This window comes from Poecilia formosa, unplaced genomic scaffold (genome assembly GCF_000485575.1).
Source record: "Poecilia formosa unplaced genomic scaffold, Poecilia_formosa-5.1.2 Scaffold0, whole genome shotgun sequence".
Lineage (NCBI taxonomy): Eukaryota > Metazoa > Chordata > Actinopteri > Cyprinodontiformes > Poeciliidae > Poecilia > Poecilia formosa.
This window is the reverse complement of record NW_006799939.1, coordinates 889556-910830: the sequence shown is the minus strand read 5'-3', so window position 1 is coordinate 910830 and position 21275 is coordinate 889556. Positions and strand designations below refer to the sequence as shown.

The following is a 21275-nucleotide window of genomic DNA, read 5'->3' as shown; positions in this document are numbered from 1 at the left end:
TGCTCTTGGACCACGCAAACACACACACCACAAATCCCCACATGACTGGACAGTTGACTGAGGAGACTTCGCCGTGGCCCCCTGTCAGTTTGGTTTAAATTATATCTGACAGTGAGACACATGCAGCCCTGTGTCCAGAGACAACCCTTTGCTCTGTAACAGTAGAAGTCCAAAGGACATGGCTTTATTTCTCACAGAGTGTTTTCTGACGTGGGCAGATGCCGTCCTTCACAGATAATGGTCAAGACATGTAGAGACAGAATATGGCTTCAAATAAAGGATTTACAGGCAACCTCAATCAACAATGAAATTCTTAGAATGCCCCTCAAATGACCTTGATTTTGTTTTTGTATGCATGTTTTCTCATGTCACAACCACTAACCTCAGTGTATTTTACAGGGATCTTAAAATGTAAGTAGCACAATGCTATGTGGTAATAGAACAAAAAAATATACATGAATTATAGTCATGTGTTATTATAAACTGGTAAACAGAGCCCAAAAGTGTGGAATTTAATCGCAGTATAAACTCTGTCACCATACACACACTACCCCACATAGTGATGGCAGCGTCATGCTGTGGGGATGCTTCTGCTTAGCAAGAAAAGGGAAACTGGGGAAAAAAAAAAAGGTCATTTAAAGGAACGATGGAACTAAATACAGGGAAACAATTGAAGAAAACCTGAGAATTTGAGAAATGTGGAGGGGAAAATGTATTATTTCAGTTTCTCTCTCTCTATTCAGTGTGACTGAGGTTGAGCTATTTCGCAGAGATAAAAGGGAAAGCATTACACAGGTGTGTACCCCTTCAGAGACATATAACACTTGCCCATTCAAAACTGCCTCTTTAATCTGAGAGGTTCATCAGCATGTCAAACTTTCCAGATATTAGTCAAACACACTGAAGATTGTAGTTGCAAGGTGACAAAATGTGAAACAAAAGGAACGAGATATACATACTTTTGCACAACAATATACATATTAAATAATTTACTTATTTGTTGTGGTACATCATTTGCGGGCCTAATAAGATGTTGGGCCGGTACGTCTTGGTTTCAGGTTTATGTTGACTGACGGCGAGCCGCTCTCATGCTAGTTGCCCACATGACCCTTTGGTTGCTGACAGACGGGTGTAAGCAGAGTCTCTTGAACAACAAATTATTTATAAGCTGCACACAAGCCAACCACCCCCACACTTGTATTCCAATTTGGCTTCATCAAAGTCTGCGTGTCTCTCTTTGTCAGAGTATTCACACTGTGTACACATCCATGGCTCCAGACTTCATGTGTTCGCCTGCCCAGGTTGGTATTTGCATGCATATGTGCGCGTTTAATTCAAGTGGATTAGCCGCCATAGATGCTTGACTCGGAGACAATGGACCACTGAACTTTTGATCCACTAAATAGTTAATGAGTGATTTGATTAGGACGTAGAGGCCCCTTTTTACTGGAGATGAGATCAGTGTCTGGGTCAAACGAGGAAGAGGATACCACTGTGTCTATCAGAGACTCCCACTTTAACAACCACTTGAAGTTGAGTTTTTTTAGGCATGTGTAACCCGGAAACGTTTTTTTTTTTTTTAACGTGATGCGAGGAGCATAGAGAGATGATGCTTAGTTTTTTTTTTTTAGTTTGCAACCAGTTGCTTGCAGTATCATATATACTTTTTTCCCCCCTATAAAAACAAAATAAAGTAAAACATGGTATTTTTTTTTTAAATAAAATCTTCCAATCTACAGTCCTGTCCTGTTTTACTTGTAATCAAAAATTTCCTATCTGCTCAAATAACTTTAACTATGCAACCTTACTCTGACACACGCAGGCACACAGACAAAGACACATGAAAGCCTGTGCCAATACACAGATATGGACTAGTGTGAGCAGCACCCACAACAACAAGTACTAATGTCAGAGTGTCCTCCTCTTAGCGTCTTTATCCCCCCCAAACCCTCTTTCAATAATTTAGTTCAAGGTGTCAGACAAAGCTGCCCTGGCTCATGCAACCCCTGTAAAAGACACTGCTGCCCGCTTCACTGGTTTACCCCCACCACCTCCATGTCTCAATTAAACATTCGTCTAAGTGTTTGGAGGTAAACACATGCAAACAAAACAGTAGCAGACATGAATAAGGGCTACTTGCTAGACATTTACCCAATTAATGAGGGGAAAAGCCGCCCTAGGTAAAAGTATTTGGACAGAGTATATGATTACTGCTGCACTACTTCACCATTCGATAACATCATTTCTGTATTTTTTATTTTTTTTGTTGTTGTTGTTTTGCTTTCTGTTGATGGTGTGAGTTTTTCCTGCTGTGTAACTTACGTGCTTGTCCTTGAGCAGGTAATTGGATCGTGACTGCGACTCAGAGGTCAATCTTGTTTTTGCCTTGAGGCTGGAGAGGAAACGGGGGGAGGACAAAAAAAAAAGCAGATGTCTGTTGAAGCACTTCTTTTCTGAGTGAGGCACATGTACAGACAGGAAAAATATTAAAAGAGCGAAGCGGGAGGTCAGCTGATAAGATACTTCCAGAGCAAACATCTGGTCACCAAAACGTGACAGAAGCACATTTTGCACCGGCTCGTACGTGGACGGACAAGTTGAGTTCAAATCTTCAAAGAAATTACGATAAAGTCACAAAAACAAACACAGAAGGTGAATAGAAAAATGAAAATGGCAACATGTGGTTTTGGGTGTAAAATTCTGAACTAGTTTGTCAACAGCCACTCGATCCACTCAATGTTGCTGTCATTACATGAATCATCTTTTATCTGTAACATATTCACAGTTTTTTTTTTTAGTTTTTTTTTTTTTTTAGTTTTTTTTATTTATTTCTGGGTAAATAATTATTGATTTATTGTTTGGAAAGTATAATACATTTATAAAAACTCTCATCCACATCTAAAAGTTGTAAAGCTAACAGATTTTATGCCTCTGTCCATCCATGTCCGTCTGTAGCAGCCATTAGTGGTGAAAGATGTAAATGTTACCAGAATATCACAGTGCTATATTGTTCTTAACATGCCAAAATATCATATATTATATTGTTACTGATTTCCTTGTCAAACCAAGTGAAACCCCATCCAAAATTGATGGAATGTTGTGGAATGACTTCATTTTGCTGTAAGACATTGTCTTTCTACAATTAGACATAATGTATATTGTTCACAGAAAAAAAAAATATGCCAACACAAAGATGGAGTACTGATCATCTATCCATCCATCCATCCATCCATCCATCCATCCATCCATCCATCCATCCATCCATTCATTCATTCATTCATTTTCTGTACACCCTTGTCCCTAGTGGGGTTGGGAGGGTTGCTGGTGCCCATCTCCAGCGAATGTTTCGGACGAGAGGCGGGGTATGCCCTGGACAGGTCGCCAGTCTGTCGCAGACTGATAATTTATGCTCCACGTATAAAAATATATGTTGAACTCTCATCAATGAGTTCCACAAGAAATATCCAGCTCAGCATCGTTACACAGCTCACTAAAACATTTCATATTTAGGGCCCAAAAACATTTTGAGGCTTAATAAAATTGTTGCTTTTCGCACTGGGTTCAAATTTCACGTTAGTAATTTATACTGGTGTAAATTGCAGTAAGGTAATACAATTAGTGTCATTAGTCAGCGAGGTGACAAAATACTCACAACCTTCCACAGATTACAGGAAATCAGTCAGCATATATCCGGCCATCTTGGGCAAATTAGAAGGACTGAGGGCATCGTGAGCATTGTGTCCTTGTGACCATAGTAAGTAGGTAAAAATTTATGACATGGCCAAATAGATTGAACTCTTCACTAACTAACTACAAACTAGGAAGGCAATTATGTCTACACAGTACCAGTATAAGTTATATTGCATTTAGAATAATTACCCTAGTATTTCGTTTTAGCTTTTTATGGCATGTATGGTCCAATAAAAATCAAACATGCAAAGCAGTTTAACAGGGATAATTCTTGGCCTTTAATTATCTTTTTGCTTCAATTTCCTCTTCATCACTCTCAGCAGAGCCTCCTCCTTAACTCCTGAACTACCCCTCTGTAGCTGGTGGGACGCGGCGGATGCATGGAGGCACTACTGACAATGATAGATTTGACAAGAGGACAGTGTTAATGATATTCCCCCCTTTGATGGCTGGGGCTACTTCACACACATTTGCATTTCCATTCATCATCGGCATTTATCATTATGGGGTTGCTGCCAAATCTAATTACAGTCCTGAGCCAACGGGGATGACGGGCCTGATATGAGGGCCCCCAGCCCCTTACACATGTCTATTTCTCAATGTTTGTCACCTCTTCTCATGCTCTCTTGTTCACTTTTTTTCCCCCTCATCCCATCTCTTACACTTTCTTTTTTTTTGTCTGTTTTTATTTCCTCCTTAGCATTTCTGTTTGGTTTAATTTTGCACTCTGATCCTCGGGTTTAAATTTAGAGGAGAGTACATAGAAAGGCATCGAGGCAGAAAGTGCAGCCGTGTAGCACCAAACTCAATTAACTTCACTCTAAATTAAGTCATTGGAGAGCTCTTCATTAGAATTACCGTGAGTAGAGCGGGGGGTAAGCAAGGGTGGGGAAATAAATAAATTAACTAACGATGAGATTAACTTTCATAGCACTGTTTCTCTGCATCTCTGCTTTCTCTCATTTTATCATCTTTATCTTTTTCTCTCTCTCTCTCTTTGTCTCCTGTTGTGTGATTTATTCACTGATCCAAGGGGATCACATTAGGAGTTTGGTGATTATCCCCTTATAACATTATCTGAACTAATTATTCATGACCTATCGCTAGTGACAAAGAAAGTGTTTAATATAAGTTGAATGGAGCATATCAGATTGAAAATGGCATATTTTTAACCTCATGATTGTTCAGTTTCTTTGACTTGCATTCTGCTCCTGTGTCTTTCCACCCCTCAAGCCTCTCATTAAAAGTTTGCAACTGATTGCTAGTAGTTGTTTGTTTCAGGACAAAAACCTGCGCAGTAGTACTATGGGAGAGCAGCAGGGTCGTGGCCGGATCTCTGCTCAACTTCTAAGAGCAGCTCTTCCTATTTATCATGTGCACAGCGTGATCTAGGCGTGCCAGAGGAGAGTCATCCTTTAGCAGGCAAGAGTTGGATACGCTCAGACTGAAGCCAAAGTGATGTCTCTATTTCATGTGGCTCTGATAACCTTTAGAGAAGATTCCTTCAAAAAATCTGTTCCCGAGTGTCTGAGCTTGTGGATTTGTCTCAAAGGTTTAGTGAGCAAACATAACTGTTCATGTTAGCGGGCATAAATAAAATAATTATTTTATTTATATTATATATAAGTTTACTGCATGAACACATTACTGAGTTAAATATGTATCTTAAAAAGTTAGTCAAAAACAAAATTAAACCATTATGTTGAAACATATAACTGGTTTGTTTTACTTGGTAGGATGACATATTAAGTTTTGCTGCCATGTTGTGTTGTCAATTCCTCAATGAAAAATGTTTTGCAATTGGAAAGTAGAAAGTAGTGTGTTCAATTCCAGGTTGAGGCACTGAGCTCCAGGTTGTCTACAGAACTGCAACATGGAAGGCGATAGGGAGAGAAATGAAATCGCACAACAAAGGAAAAGTAAATAAAATCGACAAGTATGATTCCAACAAGTGATGCTTCTTCCATCTGCTCTAGTAAAAATGTGTGTAACAGAGTAATAAAGGGTTAGCTTGGTCAGTGAGGGTGGACCATGAAACCTTTACAGCCTGCCAGCCCACGCTGGGCAAATTACCAAAAGACCCAGTGAGAAGATAACAGCAGCCTGAATTGACGCAAAACGTGGTTTGGAGGAAATGAAAGATGCCCTAGACTGAGATAACCATCATGTCGACTTACACTGCAAATTACTGGGATGGCTGTTTAGCTGGCATTGGACATTCCATCTTCAGATGTAACAACGTTTGAGACAGAAAGGAACAAAAGTCAAGCTTTGAAGAAAAAAAATAACACACACGCACACACACACAAAAAAAACAAAAAAAAACAAAAAAAACTTCAACTAAGTTGTTTTTCTTTTGCTGGTTGGACATTACAGCACAAAGGCCTCTATGCTCTATGATAAGGACCAAGTAATCTGAATGGTAGATAAAGAAGATGTCACAGGAGGGTTCACTTTTGCGCACACACACACCTACACACATGGCTACACGTACAGCTGCCATATGTTTCAGGAAGCCAGGAACCCTTCAAGATGAGAGAGGCCTCTGAATTATTGATCAATGATTAGCAAATGCAATAGAAATGTTAGCCTTAACGTTGGCTGGCTGAGCTGTGTGTGTGTGTGTGTGTGTGTGTGTGTGCGCATTCGCCAAAATAGTGTTGCGTATAATCAATCCTTCAACAATGCATCATCCCATGCTTTTAAATACATATTCAAATTTGGTGACAACTGTTCGTGTTAGCGAGACTAGTCGAATATGAAATTTAAAGTTTGCCTTTTAATTGCAAGCACTTACATTTTATTCATTTATGAATGGGTGTAAGCATGTGTGTGTGAGTGTGTGGGTGTGTGTGTGTGCGTGTATGTGTGTGTGTTGTTGCAGGCTACAAAGCGAGTCTCCACTGGACTCAAAGGGGGATGTAATTCATTATTAAGTTGGGGACAAAACAGGCAGTATGGGAGGCGGGTAACAGTAGGTGATGGTAGGCCTGTATTGATTACTACCAACACCCGGAGCCAAGTGTAGTGTGACGGGATGAACAAAACCAGCAAAGCACACGCACAGCTGCTGACACTCTCATTCACAAACAGAGCACGGCTGTAGGACGGCCATTGTCGCTACCTTTCAACCTCAATGCCTCGGTTGTTGTGATACTCTTTCAAAGAAGCGAGTCATTTGGCTGGAGACAGTGGCAGGTTACCTCAGTCAGGAGGTGACAGCTAGGTGAAATGTTTTTATTTACGGGTAGCTAACTGACTCCAATCTAGTTGGCACTGAAATTTAATGCAGTTAATCAACTTCATTTTATAAATACAAAGACAAAGGGTCCGCCTGGAACTTTTGTATTTGCACACCACCATTGATTAAAATTAATTAACCCAATTTTAATCAAGTCCCACCACTACTTTATTGTAATTTGCAAGTTATGAGGAGTGACAACCATATGGCATACTGGCTTGACATAACGGGTGACTCACCTCACCTCTGTGTACATATATATATATATATATATTTTTTTTTTTTTTTTTTTTGAAACACCAACAGTGGGAATTTACCATGCTATTTTTTTGTTTTGTTTTTAACTTTAAATTGTTATTGTCTTTTTTTTTCTACAAGTAAAGTGGATGATTGCTAACTTTACCCAACGATGCCTAGTTTCCAAGTATTAAGTTAGATGTTGCATTCATATGTATGTGGAACTTGATCTCATTAGCTAAACTGACTCTCATTTGACCCCAGCACATTAGCTGTAAACACTAGAGAATTGCAAGCCAAAATAAATATTATCATAATGCTGGGGGCCACTGAGTGCGTTTCCCATGGAGTGATTAAAAATGAAAACACGGCGCAGCACAATGTGAAGTCCCAAGGCGCAATGGCAGTTAGCGTAGAAAAGCTAATTTCATGATAAATTAAAGAACAATGGAGTTTCTCTCATGAGAGAGCATTCACATGTATTCCTAATGTGAAAAAAGAGCCAAAATTAGCCTTATCACACATTATCTAGAAATGATTAATAAAATATTAATTTCCTGGTAAATTGTCTTTTTGAAGTTATTTCTTTTTTCCTTACTGTAGGTTCATATTTCAAAAGGTTTGATTTGCATATTCGACAAACTCTGAATAACAGTAATGTAATACAATGAAGCCCAGGGCCAAATAAGGTCCATGCCAGGGAGCCTCAGAGAGGAATGTCACACAGTGCTGGTTATATATTTAACTTGGATTTGTTTAAAAAAAAAAAAAAAAAAAAAAAAGCACATTTTGTGAAATTAACAGTTTTCCAAATTGATAAATTAGTGTTTAATCTACTTTTATTTTGTCCTTAAGAAACAAAACAGCTTTGTTTTGGCTTTGTAAACCATGCCACTTAGCTATAGCGGGTGTTTAGTATACATGAAAAAAATAAAGGATATTGTATAATTGGACACCATCTTCTTTCTATAAATTATTGTTGTTGAGCGTCCATGGATTGAACTTGCTCCCTCTACCTACGAGTGCAGAAATACAGTGAATAAAAATGGAGTCAATAGATCATGTGAGATACTTAAATGCAGACAGCCATGATTATGAGCTGCGGGAATGTGCCACAAATTTACTCTGGGCCAATATGTATTGCTTACGCTTATAATAAATGTTATCTTTCTGAGGAGAAAAAAAGCTGTCAACTTGATGAAAGACACAGATGAGCATCTATATTACTGAGCAACCATGCATAGATATGCACAAAAGCAGTTTTCACTGAGGAGGCAACAGAATGAAAAATCTGCAGCTGCATCACCCCCTTCAATGAGTTTGAGTAATTGTTGTAGGTCCTAATTCTTTTGTTAAAGGAAATAAAAAAAACAGGGTTTTCTGAAAAAAAAAAAATAAAAATAAAAATGTAACACCAGTCAATAACTTTTTAATAGAATAAGTAATGTAAATCTATATCATTTTTTTTAAATTATTTTTAATTGCTTCCGTTTTGACCAGAATATAGATTTTAAATATGGTCAACTTCTCTCCTTAGACCTATTCCACACCGATGCCAACTGCTATTCATTAGTACTTTATTTTAAATCATTAAAATGAAGAGTTAGTTACTCAGAAAGGCAACTGAGCAAAACTATACTATTTTTCTTGATTTATTCTTGTTAATAAAATTAGACAGTGATGCAGAAAGTGTTTTGATGCATTAGAGTTTTGAAAATTTTTTACTTGTGAACATAAAAACGGTCTGTTTGAAGTGGTTATTATTAAGGATATGCAATTGTAGCTTACATTAACATTATTGCCACATGATACGAAAGAATAGGTATTCATTCAAACATACGCTGACCAGAGTAGCTAAGCCCCAACTATGGAGGTTTCACTTCCAGTACGGTCAGATGGGCTTTTGTGTCTGCTCCACAGTGTTGTTCTGTGAACATCTCTTCCATTAGGTGGCAGTGTCCTGGACTTGAGGAGCATTCAGTGGCACTGTTATTTGACTTTGGCTGCTTTTCCTGTAAGATCAAAGCTGCAATCACATTTTAACATGACAGTTGTTAAAATGTACACGAAACATGACGTTTGCGGTAAAGTGAGGCCAAGCCTGCTGGTATTGTGAGACCAATAAATAGTTTTCATACCAAGAATCGGTTTTCCAAAACAGATTTATGCACACCTCCCTACAACCAGGTCCAGGGCCAAAGACACAACTTGATCGCTGAGTGACTGCATTATCAGACTTCTATTTAAGATGGCTTACACTGTAACTGTGTACCGGCTGAGTTATATACTGTAATCCTATTCTGTTTTTTTTTTTTTTTTTTTAAACGTTACATTGACTGTGCTTAGCAAACAAGACATCCTCTACCTCATCCTGCTTCATTATCTGTGCCTGGATCTAAGCTATAGGTGTTAGAAGCTGCACTAGTTGTTTGTAATGAATATGTCTACTTTGCATGACAGATCAAATAGCAGTCAACTGTGACGTAGAGAAAACATGAGATGGTCTGGAATCCAAAACCTGTGTTGGAATATCACTCTTGTCCTTCGTTCTCCTTACCAGACTTAAAGGGTCACTCATGTAAACACTGATGACTATACCAGGGTGCATGCGATATGGTTGGGAGAATAAAGAAGAAACAGATACTGGATCATAGGTTTACAATCATCTACAACTTTGAAACTTGATATGTAATGATTCTCTTGATTAGTATTGTATATCAGAAAAAAAAAAAAAAAGGAAAATACTATAGGAAAAAAAAAAAAAAAAAAAAAAAAAAGAATGGCTCCAGTTCAAACAATTTCAAAACAAAGCAAAGCACAATGGAACAAATAGTACCTAAACAGTTTTTTTTTTTTTCCCCATAGTTAATTTTATCTACCCATAAACAGCTCCCTATTTTTAGACCTGACAGACAATAAGTGGGGAAACGTTGGAATCTAAGTTCTTCTTCGAAGGTGCGGGGTTTATTTGGCCAATGAATAAACAATGTCAGCCATGGAAGAACACTGCTCTGTGGAGGGGTTATACCCCTTATGACTTACCTACTTGTAAGTAGGTAAGTAACCCTACTTACAAAAAAAGTAAATAGGGTTACTTACTTTTTGGAAGTAAGTAACCCTTCTTCCAAAAAGCTCCCTCGATCAGCAGTTTTATTTCACATGAGGTGTGATGTGCTGTGCATACTGGGATGCAGAGCTTTTCTACCAGTTCCATTTCTCTCTGAAGTTTGGCTCAGGCCAGTTTCAATCTTCTTTCTCACCATTTGTCAGCGTGAGCTCCAACACATGCTTGGACAGTTTTGTATTTTCTTTATTAAGCTCAAAATGATGTGATTTCAATGACTTATAATGGGGTAAAGCAGAAGGATAACATTTTGTGGCCTAGTCTTTACATAAGCGATGGAGAGTCTTAAGTAATGTCAGCTATGTCTTATGGAATGGAAGTAAAATCTTCCCCTATTCCAATGCAGATTTGAGATCGTCAGCCACTTCAGCAACTGAATGATGGAAAAAGTGACAAAGGCTGGAGCAAGTTTACCTTCAGCTCCACAAATAACCGGTCTTTAAAGGTCTTTTCTGCTCACTGAATATTACGCTTCTGGCATCTCAACTGGGGAGTCAGGGTTCGGTTGTCTCATACTCAGGCCCCAGGCCAACCCTAGAGGATCTCTTCATCTAACATCAGGAGAAAATAGATTATTCCTTGTCGTATTAGTTCTGCCTGAATACCATCGGAAGACAAAATCCTTTGTATTGCTGTGATGAAAGAAACATTTAGCCAATCCAAACCTACAATTTTGTAATGACCATGTAACTTACAAGTTAAATAGTTTCCATGCCCCGCATTTTATGATTAAAGCAAACCAAAATATTCCTATACAGCAAGGAGGTTTTTGTTTTTTTTTCTCTTGCATGCTGCCTTTTATAAAGCTTTCTGAAAAACACAATAGTCTAGTTAGACTGAAGAATCAACGGATGTCCTAACAGGTTACACAAAGGCACTTCACATTGCTGATGATATGAAGGGAAGCTGAACTTTTTGACATATTTCAGTAGCATTCATCTCTTTCTCCATTAGTTTGTGTTTGGCGAGCTACTGCTGCTGAAGAACGGACAGGCGCACCATAACTTAATGCCGAGTCGCTGTAGTGCTTTGCTTTGTTTTCAAATGTTTCATTTTGACATGACATCAGAGAGAAGGGGAGGATTTAAATGTGTAACTGTCTCCAGATTCCCTTGACCAAACATCTGTTTTACCTCGTAGATTGAAGATAGTTTTATGTCAGTGGTAGATATATCACAGTACTCCATGGATTCAAAACAATGAGTATTTGATATTTATTAATAAATTACACAATACACACATAAGTTCATTGGTGACTAAATCTTTACTTATTTATTTATTTTTATTCTGCACTGTGTCGAAAAAGAAACATATTTTTTTGGGCTATAGTTGGAACAAATGATGGAGGGTGCCTAAAAAAGTATTTATAAAGAGTGAGTTACCAGTAAAGTGCTATTCTAAATATTATTTATGCATTTGTATATCAGTCTAAATACATTTTTATCACTTTGTAAATTTGCGTATGTCAGTTTTAAAGCAGCTGAAACAGTGGTTAGTTTACCCAATTTAACTTGCAGAAGAAGTCGACGTGTCTCAATGGAACCAGTTTTCTTTGATTCTTCCTTAATTTGAACTCAAAGGCAGATTGTGCTGCCTCTGTCTTTGCATCCATCCCACACTGCAAGCATTTGCATTTTATTAACAACAAAGCCTGTCGATGTCGGATCACTCATTGTTGGTTATTGTTTGATGATTTAATGAACATGCCTCTGATGTTCTGAAATAAGAATCAAATTCCCATTCCGGGAGATTCAAATTTAGTCCAAAGAAATCTACTGTATGCAAATTGGGATGTTCCCCTCAAAAAGTTTGGGTGTCATCCCAGAGGTATTGTTATGGCACAGCTGCCAACGTTGCAGATTTTTAGAACTACACAAATACCAATAAGTATTCAGTCATTTATAGTATATCTTTTAGATAGTTTGATACAGTCAATAGTTAAGTTTCATGGTGTTGATTTCCAAAATGTCCAGCACAACAAAGGCTGGTACACAGTTGAAATTAATGTAAAACATTAAAATGGTAACATCATTGTATCCAACAGTTAATTAAAAAAAAACTTTAAAAAACAACAAAAAAATAAATAAATAATAAATAAACTTCTGGGTAATATTTCCTGCCATCTCAGATATATGAAGGATAGGGGAACAGAGAATGATTTTTGCTAAGCATGACTCTTCTTTAACTAGTCTCTTTATCTCTATAATAGATTCCTTGATATCACAAGGCATAAATAAAACAGGAATCTAAAAGCATTTTTTTTAACTTATAACCCACACTTCATAAGCCCTATTTCTCTGGTTCTGATCTTTCTGTGTTCTGCTCCATAGACAAGGGTGTGCACCACTGTACAAAACCACAGCAATGCTTAATAAGTCTGTCTACGCCGATCCTGATAAAGACACATTCCCTCAGCAGCAGCAAAGAAAAATGTTAGAAATCCCAGGCAAATGCAGAAATTGCATTTTGAAGATGATAAATATTTCAGAACCACTGAGGATATATTTAAACTACATTCAAGGCTTCTGCCATTTAAAAAAAAAAAAAAGATTATTATCCTCTCCTCGCCTTTTAGAGATAATCAATGACTCTTGTAATCCCTTTCACCATAGTGATCCTTGAGTGTTGAATGGTGTAAAAATGTTCTGTGTGACTGCAAGAGTGTGTGCCTGTAAGTGTGTAAAATGAACGCTTAAAATGTAGCAAGCTGTGAACACCATTAATCTACATGTTCTGGAAATATAACCAATTGTCAGACAAGCACTCGCAGATATTCCATCACCTACCCAATTGGTTTCTACCAATCTCTACAATTCATTTGCAATGTAATTCATCCAGTAAAAGAAAAAAAAAAATCACTCAAGGTGCATATATGATTGTCTCAAAAAAAAAGAACTTCAAAGTGATTTAAACCTTTTTCACACGTCTATAAACTCCGACAACATAAATTCCAAAACAGTAACATATTTATACAATATCTTGATTTTATTGTTGCATAATCCATCCATCCATTTCTGGTGAAAGTTGGACTCCACCAATGTTGCCCTTCGTCAACGATTCTGCTCATAATGTTTAACGACACATTTTCTAGGATCAGCCGAGGTGTTGGGTGAATCCGTTTCGGTGGCCTTGGATTTGTCTCTCTACTTCTTGCAAATGATGTGGTTCTAACGGCTTCATCAGATTGTGATCTATAGCTTTAGCTGAAGTAGTTCGTAGTTGAGTAGGAACCCTGGGCCGGATGAGGATCCGGGCCAGGGATCATGATGGCCCAAGACATCATGATCTTGGGCCGGAAAAGGGTAGAGTGCTTTCTCTGGGACTGAGAAGACATCTTGCCCCAAGCGAAGGGATTTAAGTATCTCAGGTCTTCTTTATGAATGTAGGAAAAATGGAGTGGGAAATTGATACGCATATTGGTGCTACGTGTCAGATGTACTGGTCCATGAAAAGGAGATTTACGAGTGGATCTACATTCACAACCTCATCAATGATAATCTCATCTATGGGTAGTGTCCATTAAAATGGCATCACAGACACAGGTGCCTGAGAAGAGTTTCCCCTGCCAGGTGTTTGGGCTTTCCCTTAGAGATAAAGTGAGAAGTTTGGCAATTTTTTTTGCTTTAAAAACAATCTAATTGGACACTGAAAAGAAAAAAGTCTTGTTTTGGCAAGCTATGCAAAAAGTAGTTGACCTTCTACTGAAGCTATTCAATCTAAAGAAACATCTCAATGCAAAACATGTTGGAGCTAGTAAAGGCATCCCAAACACAGTGTCCACATTAGTGGACTTTCACTTTCAAGTAGTGAATGTCCACACAAAGAAAAGAAAAAAAAGAAAAAAAAAAGAAAAGACTTGTTTTTTATTTTTTTGCTTGTTTTGTTTTCCGAAGTTCATTGAACGATCCGTGGCTTTGCACTAATCCATTTAATACATAACCTAAATAACAGATTAAAAGCAATAAATATTTTATTTGTAAAGCTCATATATCTATTCCTTCAATAAATTAGCAGTAAAAATATTTTTGCACTGAAAATGTTGCTTGTTTTATCAACATGCGGTTTTTAATTAAGATATGATGAATTAATTACAAATCCTCCAATTAATAAGTCCCTCCATTAACATAAACATATATATTTACTCCAGTACTTTCAAAGAGCAGCCGGATTCATAGCTGACATTAAGTTGCAGGAGGCTGTATTCTGTTTAAGTGACTTCTGACATCAGTCCACTTGTATGGCTTTTATTTATGGCGATCTGGGTAAAAAGAGATGTAGAAACAAATTATCGTCCTATTTTCAGATTTCTATATTTATAATTGAAATTCGGGTCACATGTCTCTTAGACAAAAATAATGACAGCGTAATTAATTATATTCAAAATAGCATGGATCTGCTACAATGTCATTCTTTAACTGTCCCTCACATCCCCACGTTCTACCGCCTCTCAGACACGCTGTGCTTCCAGTGTGTATCATTAGCTCCTTTTCTCCATTATCTGCAGCCATCTAGTGTCGACTCTGTGCCCTAGAAATTATGCTGCTGCTCCCTCAGTTTTCATTCCTTCACATTCCTTCTAGAGTAAAGAAATCCCCTAGTTCAATGTCAGCCAGAAGACAAGAGTTGTACTTCAGTTGGGTCCACTCCATTCAGGAACAGTATGCAATTTTCATAATAAAGCAGGGTCGTTTTAGATATAATTTCACCCAGCGAGTTTGCATAAAATTCGAAACTGTGTGAGAATATTCCAAGATCAAGTCGGAAGCAAAGTCAGCAATGCTTAACAAGAGTGAAAGTTATGGAAATGACATGTTACACATTATTTCAGAGCAATATGTGTGTGTCTTAGTGTGAGCAAGAGCCACAGAATCAGTCAGACAAACTTGACAGACCGAGTGCACAACCTGTCAGCGAACGCACCCACTACATTCAGCGACATCGCGCTGTTCTCCCGCCAGCTGAGACAGACAGTCGGTAATAACAGCGAGCACCTGGGCAGCCTCCAGGCTCTACACCTCAGCCCCTGGGGCTCTTCACCTGGGACGGGAGGCTCTGTGCTGCCTCTTCCCCGCTCCAGACCTGCACGAAAGCGGGCAGATTATCACTCATCGCCCAGAAGGGACATGAGGCCTGGAATTCTGTCAAATTATTTTACATTAATCATTGGGACAGAGTGACAGTGTGGCAAGAGTACAGATTCATACCACAAAGCCGTCACAGTGCCAAAAAGTCAACTCCCCCAAAGTTACAGTAAAAATAAAGTAACCTTTGCTATTTATGCCGAACCTTTCCCCTTCTGTCTCACACCTCCTGGTTACAACCGATTCTGCAGAACATGATATGACATACCAAACCATAAATATAAAATCTAACTAGATAACTAAAAGAATGTGAGTGTGACGGTGGATCTGGCAGCAGTGAAAGAACACAGAAATATACAGAGACACTTTACTTTATTTATTTATTTATTTATTTATTTATTTTAGCAACTGGGAACCTAAAAAGTAAGAATACACTGCTATTTTTAATGAGAGCTGAAAATATTAATATTTAGTGCAGGTGAGAAGTTGAAGATGAACCATACGGAGAAGTACTTTTTTATCTAAAAGTTAAAAGTAAAACTTTTCATTCGAACTTTGTTAAATTTCTTTAGTTTTTGTGTGTAGACAATGAAGACTCTAACGCGATTCAATGAATGAATGTTCCATTAACACACTTTTCTATTCAAATATTGCTAAACAGTCGGTCAAACAGGCTGCGATCGCCACAATTGTCTATTATTACATTTTTATTTTGTCAGTATGATTTCCAAACCTCTGTACAATACCTTTCTAAAGAACACATATAATTGGGTGCGAGTCATGAAAACCGAAAATCCAGCACACCAACTTGTTTGGCTGTGATGACTGTGGGCAGTCAGTCCTAAATGAAAAACTAATTAAATGAAAACGAGAGTTAAGCTTGGCGGCATGTGGACCTCTACTGTACGCACAGTGCTCTTTATGACACTTGTAACCTAACTCTGCCGTGCTTTAATTATCAAATATACCATTGAAGTCCACGAGAAGGCAAGATAAACATGATATAAAGTTGAGGTCCAAGTACATGCATTTTCAAAGCTACACCAAAGCTCATAGTTTCTTTGTCAGAGCAACCTAATAAGCACTTTCAAATAACCATGAAAATAAACATTAAATAAAACTCTACTCACGTTGACACTTTATCTTCTTTTTACTTTCAGATTGTGGCTCAGAAGCCTCAACTTACTCACTTTTTGCCTGTTTCTGATGACGTATAACACCTACCTGTGAAAAATATGTAACCTCAGACAAACATAAAACATTCACTATTTTAAAAAGCATTTTGACCCCGGTGACCTTCGCTCATTAGTAAACTGAGAGGAAGAAGGTTAGAGAGAGAAGGGGAGGACATGCAGCAAATGACCAGAGGCCGGTAATCGAACCGGGAACGGCAGAGTCAGGGATTGTACTTTCTATGCCACTGAATCACCTGGTGCCCCAAAAGACCCATCTTTTACACTTTGTCTTTTGGGGTTACACAGACACTACTTTTGCTAAGCGTTGCAGTCAACTTCATGTAACATATAGCATTGATTACATTTAATAACTATCATAAGGCAATTGGATGTTTGGGTTTAAGGAAATCTCAATTATGTCATAAGTCACTAGTCATTTTCAAGTTTCAGCCTTTGCTCTATACACATTCATTCCACTGCCGGTTGTTTCTTTCCCCCGTCCAGACTGAAAAGGGAGGAGATAAATGTGATTTAAATTAATAGCTGCGACTAAATAACTCCTCTGCTGGTAAACGATGCATTCATCAGATACAGACAGCCAATATCCTGTGATTCATGGCACTCCTTACCGTGTGAAGGGTGCCAACAAAAATTGTTATTACTTTTTAATAAAGTGTACCAGTCACTAATCCCCTCATTTATCAGTGGGAGGCACTTGGTATGGAGGAAACTCAAGTGAAATGGTGTGACTAGCTGCTCTGATGAAGAGGAATGAGAGGAAAGTAAAAGAAATGTGTGGCTAGTATTCAAATTATACTTTAGAATACAACCTACTGGATACGTAGCACCAAGAAGTAAGAAAACTGCCGAACATCTACGGCAATATGTTTTTGTTTTTGTGATCCCCCAGAATCATTGGAAATAAAAGCAAAAACGCTTTAAAATTAGGGCTGTTGTGAACAAATATTTTGAAAATGGAATATTCTATCAATTCTTCTCACAATTAATCAAGTAAACATCAAACTATTCTAATTAGGCTTAAGATGTGACTAGTATGGTGCATTAGGTGTGTAAGCTGATAGGAGTATACTGTGAGTAAGGCAAATCGGTGACAAACCTATCCAATTAATGAAAATTATTGAGAACAACTTCATATCTAAAAGCATATTAAGTACCTCAATAAACTTGTTCTAATTATCATCTAAAAGGAAATCTATATGAAACACAAAAAGAATATGTTTCGTCTGTCTGTTTTTAGTGTATTTTCTCTCATGGACCGTGTTCAATGTACATTAAAGTGGATCAATTAATGTGAACGTACCACCTTTCACCTCTCAATGAAGCCATCAGAGTGGTGGGCAGTGATTAAAGGCTGTGTCTTGACCCGGAGTCCTGGACTCAGATAAACCTTCCAAAATTGTTCAAAACAAACAGCGTACTGCTCGGGTTAATTTAGCCTTCTAGCTAAAACATTGCTGCTGCTGCCGAAGCAGCCTCTGATGATTCCCCTTGTGTATAAGCCAATTTTAAGCCTCAAGAACAGGTAACAGTCAATCCATTAACCCCGGCTTTAAGTGGCTGCTGTATGTCACTGCGCCTGAGTTCTGCACACACAAGAAATGTGCACACAGCCATGTGCGCAAAAAAAAAAACAAAAAAAAAAAAAGAAACGCACAGATACCTACCCCTCCTGCCTCTTGATACAGTTTTTAATGGTTGTCATGTAAAGATTTGAAAAGGTCAATGCAGAATCTCATGACACTGACTGAGTCATTGTAATAATTAACCTTTTATTTTATTTTTTTTTCCCTTTCGTCCTCTTCAGTTTTAATAAAGCCCAATCACTGAGCTGAAAGCTACCCATCTACCTATGACAGTAGGTTGGTCAGCCACAGACAAACATGATAGACAAAAAGAAAGAGGCAACAGAAACATGTGAGCACAAAGTGTAAATAAAGACATAAATATACAAAGAATATATACATTCATTCAACACATCAAAGGTTCCCCATTCAGAGACGGGAGTATATTAACCTCTTGTCTCTGTGAGGGCGGAAGCAGTCGTATTCAGCAAGATAGCGTGAAAGGATTTCAAAACCAGGAGTCATGTTATGGCACAAATGCTATTCCTTAATCAACCTTTTTTTGGGGGAAAAGGTTGTTTCAAAAGGAATCCCAAACTTCACAGACTCCTGTGGCGCCGCCCAGTGGGTCCTTGGGCAGGTTTGTGAAATTAATTTAATTAGGACTTTGGGTTGTGATTGGCAGCTCAATGGGTAAACTAACAAAGACTCTGCCTCCATGAGGGGTCAGAAGTGAAAGTAGCCTTGCCCTCTGCCAAGGGCCTCCTATGCCTAAGCTCACTGGATATTACAGTTTAAGGCATGTATATTTGCTATAACAAATTGACGTCATTTGGCCAAAGTCGGGCTCAGGACCTGGCTGGAAATTTGCTGCACTGCTGGAAACTCAATTGTCAATAAAAGGAAGGAGGAGAGGAAGCAAAAGATGAGCACAAATATGTCAAATTTGCCTGTGCTCACATAAACACAAATGGTTTGACTTTTTTTTTTCTTTTGTACAGCTTTACTCATCCTATTTAATATTTTGTTTAGAGATCATACACTTTTGTGAATGATCTCTAAAAAGGATTTATATTACGAGTGGCAAAATAATATTAATGATGTCTTTAATGAATTGATTGTTCTAAGCTCTATCCAAACCTCTCTCTCTTTTTTTCTGTCTTAAGCATAATTTTTCTTATCATTGTCCTCCTTTGTAAGCGTCCTTGGTTTCATCGCCTTGGCTACAGCCGATGGTATCATGTTATCATTGTAATAAAACTAAAGTGCTGGGCAGGAAATTGAAAGTGTATTCGTACAGGAAATAACAGTGCTCCGTCATAATCTACAGTTGAAAACACATGTTCATCCACATATTGTGCCTTTATCTGATGTTAGAGAATATGTTATAGTCAGTCATCTTTTTTCTTCCTTTTCTTTATCAATGTATTTTATTTATTTTTATTTTTTTCCTGCTTTGCTTTTCAGATCATTACGGCCAGTCGGGGTTTTTTGGGGGGCTTTGTTTCTGCATCTAATCTCAAACACTGTTGCACCTCTAAGTCTTACTGTCCAAATATTAGAGCTGAATACATTGATCCCTATTGCACAGGATTTGCATAAAAATAATATATTACAAGAAAACCTGTTGTCTGGTTCAATTAACATTATTTTATGTTGCATTTAGCATAAAAAATTAAAACATGAATCCATGGCTTGATCCTGTCTGCTGTCTCACAGGATAAGGATAAGGACTAACCACTTGGAACAGGGTGGATGTTGAATGAATGAAAAGCTATTGTATATTATCACCTTAAGTATGCCTATTGGTCCCTTGAAAATGATAAAATCCAGAACATTTTAATCAATCAAAGAAAGTCCCGTGAACAGAATGTGAAAATGCTTAGTCACCCCAGACTAACATGTAATGTCTACTGCAGTGCTTAGTAAGTGTACACTTTTAAAGGAATTTGCAGAAGACTGGGAATAATAAAGAAATAGAAGTAACAATCTGAGTATTCTGACAGATTTTCTTAGAGCTTTACAATCCTTAGAGACACTTGAAAACCGTAAAGTTCCAGAAGGGACTAAAGTTTCCATTATCCTAAAACTGAGACAAAACAACTGTACAGTATATGCGAGACAATCAAACTGAAATCAAAAACCATGTTTGACATAAAACCACTTCACAGTCTTTTTCATTTACCTCTGCAACTTGTTTGTTGTTTTAGTAGCGATTTAGTGAGGAAGTGAGAAAGAAAGGAGGCTGACACAAGGCCGCCCTCTGTCTGAAGTAATAGAAAATACCCTGTACTGTACATGTTGTGTTTGAATAGCTATCAGACGGTGGCTGTCGGTGTGTGTATTCGTGCTGCTCGTATTCAGAATTTCAGTGTGGGAGGGATGCCGTTTGAACAGAAGGGATCAAAAGTTGATGAGCATATAATCACTGATGTGATTTGCTATTGAATATATCGTCAGCCAGAGACCAAGAAACAAAAGCTAGACAATTGCTTCACAGTCAATTTTCAACACAGACAATATGGTATAGTACCTGGTTACCATATATAATGCAAAAAATATATAATGGAGGTGGTTGCACATTATGTGCATTCTTCTTTCAGCAACTGTATGTATGTAGCTGCTTGCAAATTGGTGTGTGATATATGTCAAGAAGGCAGGGATCTAAAAAAAAATAGAGTAAAAGTTTAATTTTCAATCAATTAACGCCTACACTGAGTTATTACTACACTGGACTTTCATCCCTTCTACAGTTCCCTCTCTAATTTCTCTTGGTTTCTCAGATTCAGCAAAAACGAGTTATTTCTAAGACATTTTTGTTTCCTAGTCTGTGTGTGTGTGTGTGTGTGTCAGCCCAAGGCTCTAGCCCTCTAACTAATTTAAATAGAGAGAATGGAGAAGGCTTGGTGAGGGCTGACCTTGTTATATCAGGGGCACTTCACCCCAATTAATCACAAGATCCTTGCCCAGATGGTTCAAGCTAATAAACAGCATTTTGAATCAAGAAAACCCCACAGTTGTACAGCTACTTCAATGATTACGAACACAAGCACAAGATTAAAGCCAACAGCAAATACCAGCAGGGCAAGTTACTGAGTTATTTGAAGGCAGTTAGGAGTTGTTGTTTTTTTTCTTCTTCTTTTT

At 37.9% G+C, this 21275-nt stretch overlaps 1 long non-coding RNA gene across 2 annotated transcripts in view; it reads right to left on the bottom strand.

Annotated features, from left to right (window-relative positions):
• LOC103146760 (uncharacterized) overlaps positions 1 to 21275 on the bottom strand; it is a 128730-nt gene that overhangs the window by 45564 nt on the left and 61891 nt on the right. For both annotated transcript variants that reach the window (XR_477275.2, XR_477216.2), the window contains exon 3: positions 2323 to 2392. This is a non-coding gene — a long non-coding RNA (uncharacterized LOC103146760). The remainder of the gene's footprint in view (positions 1 to 2322; positions 2393 to 21275) is intronic.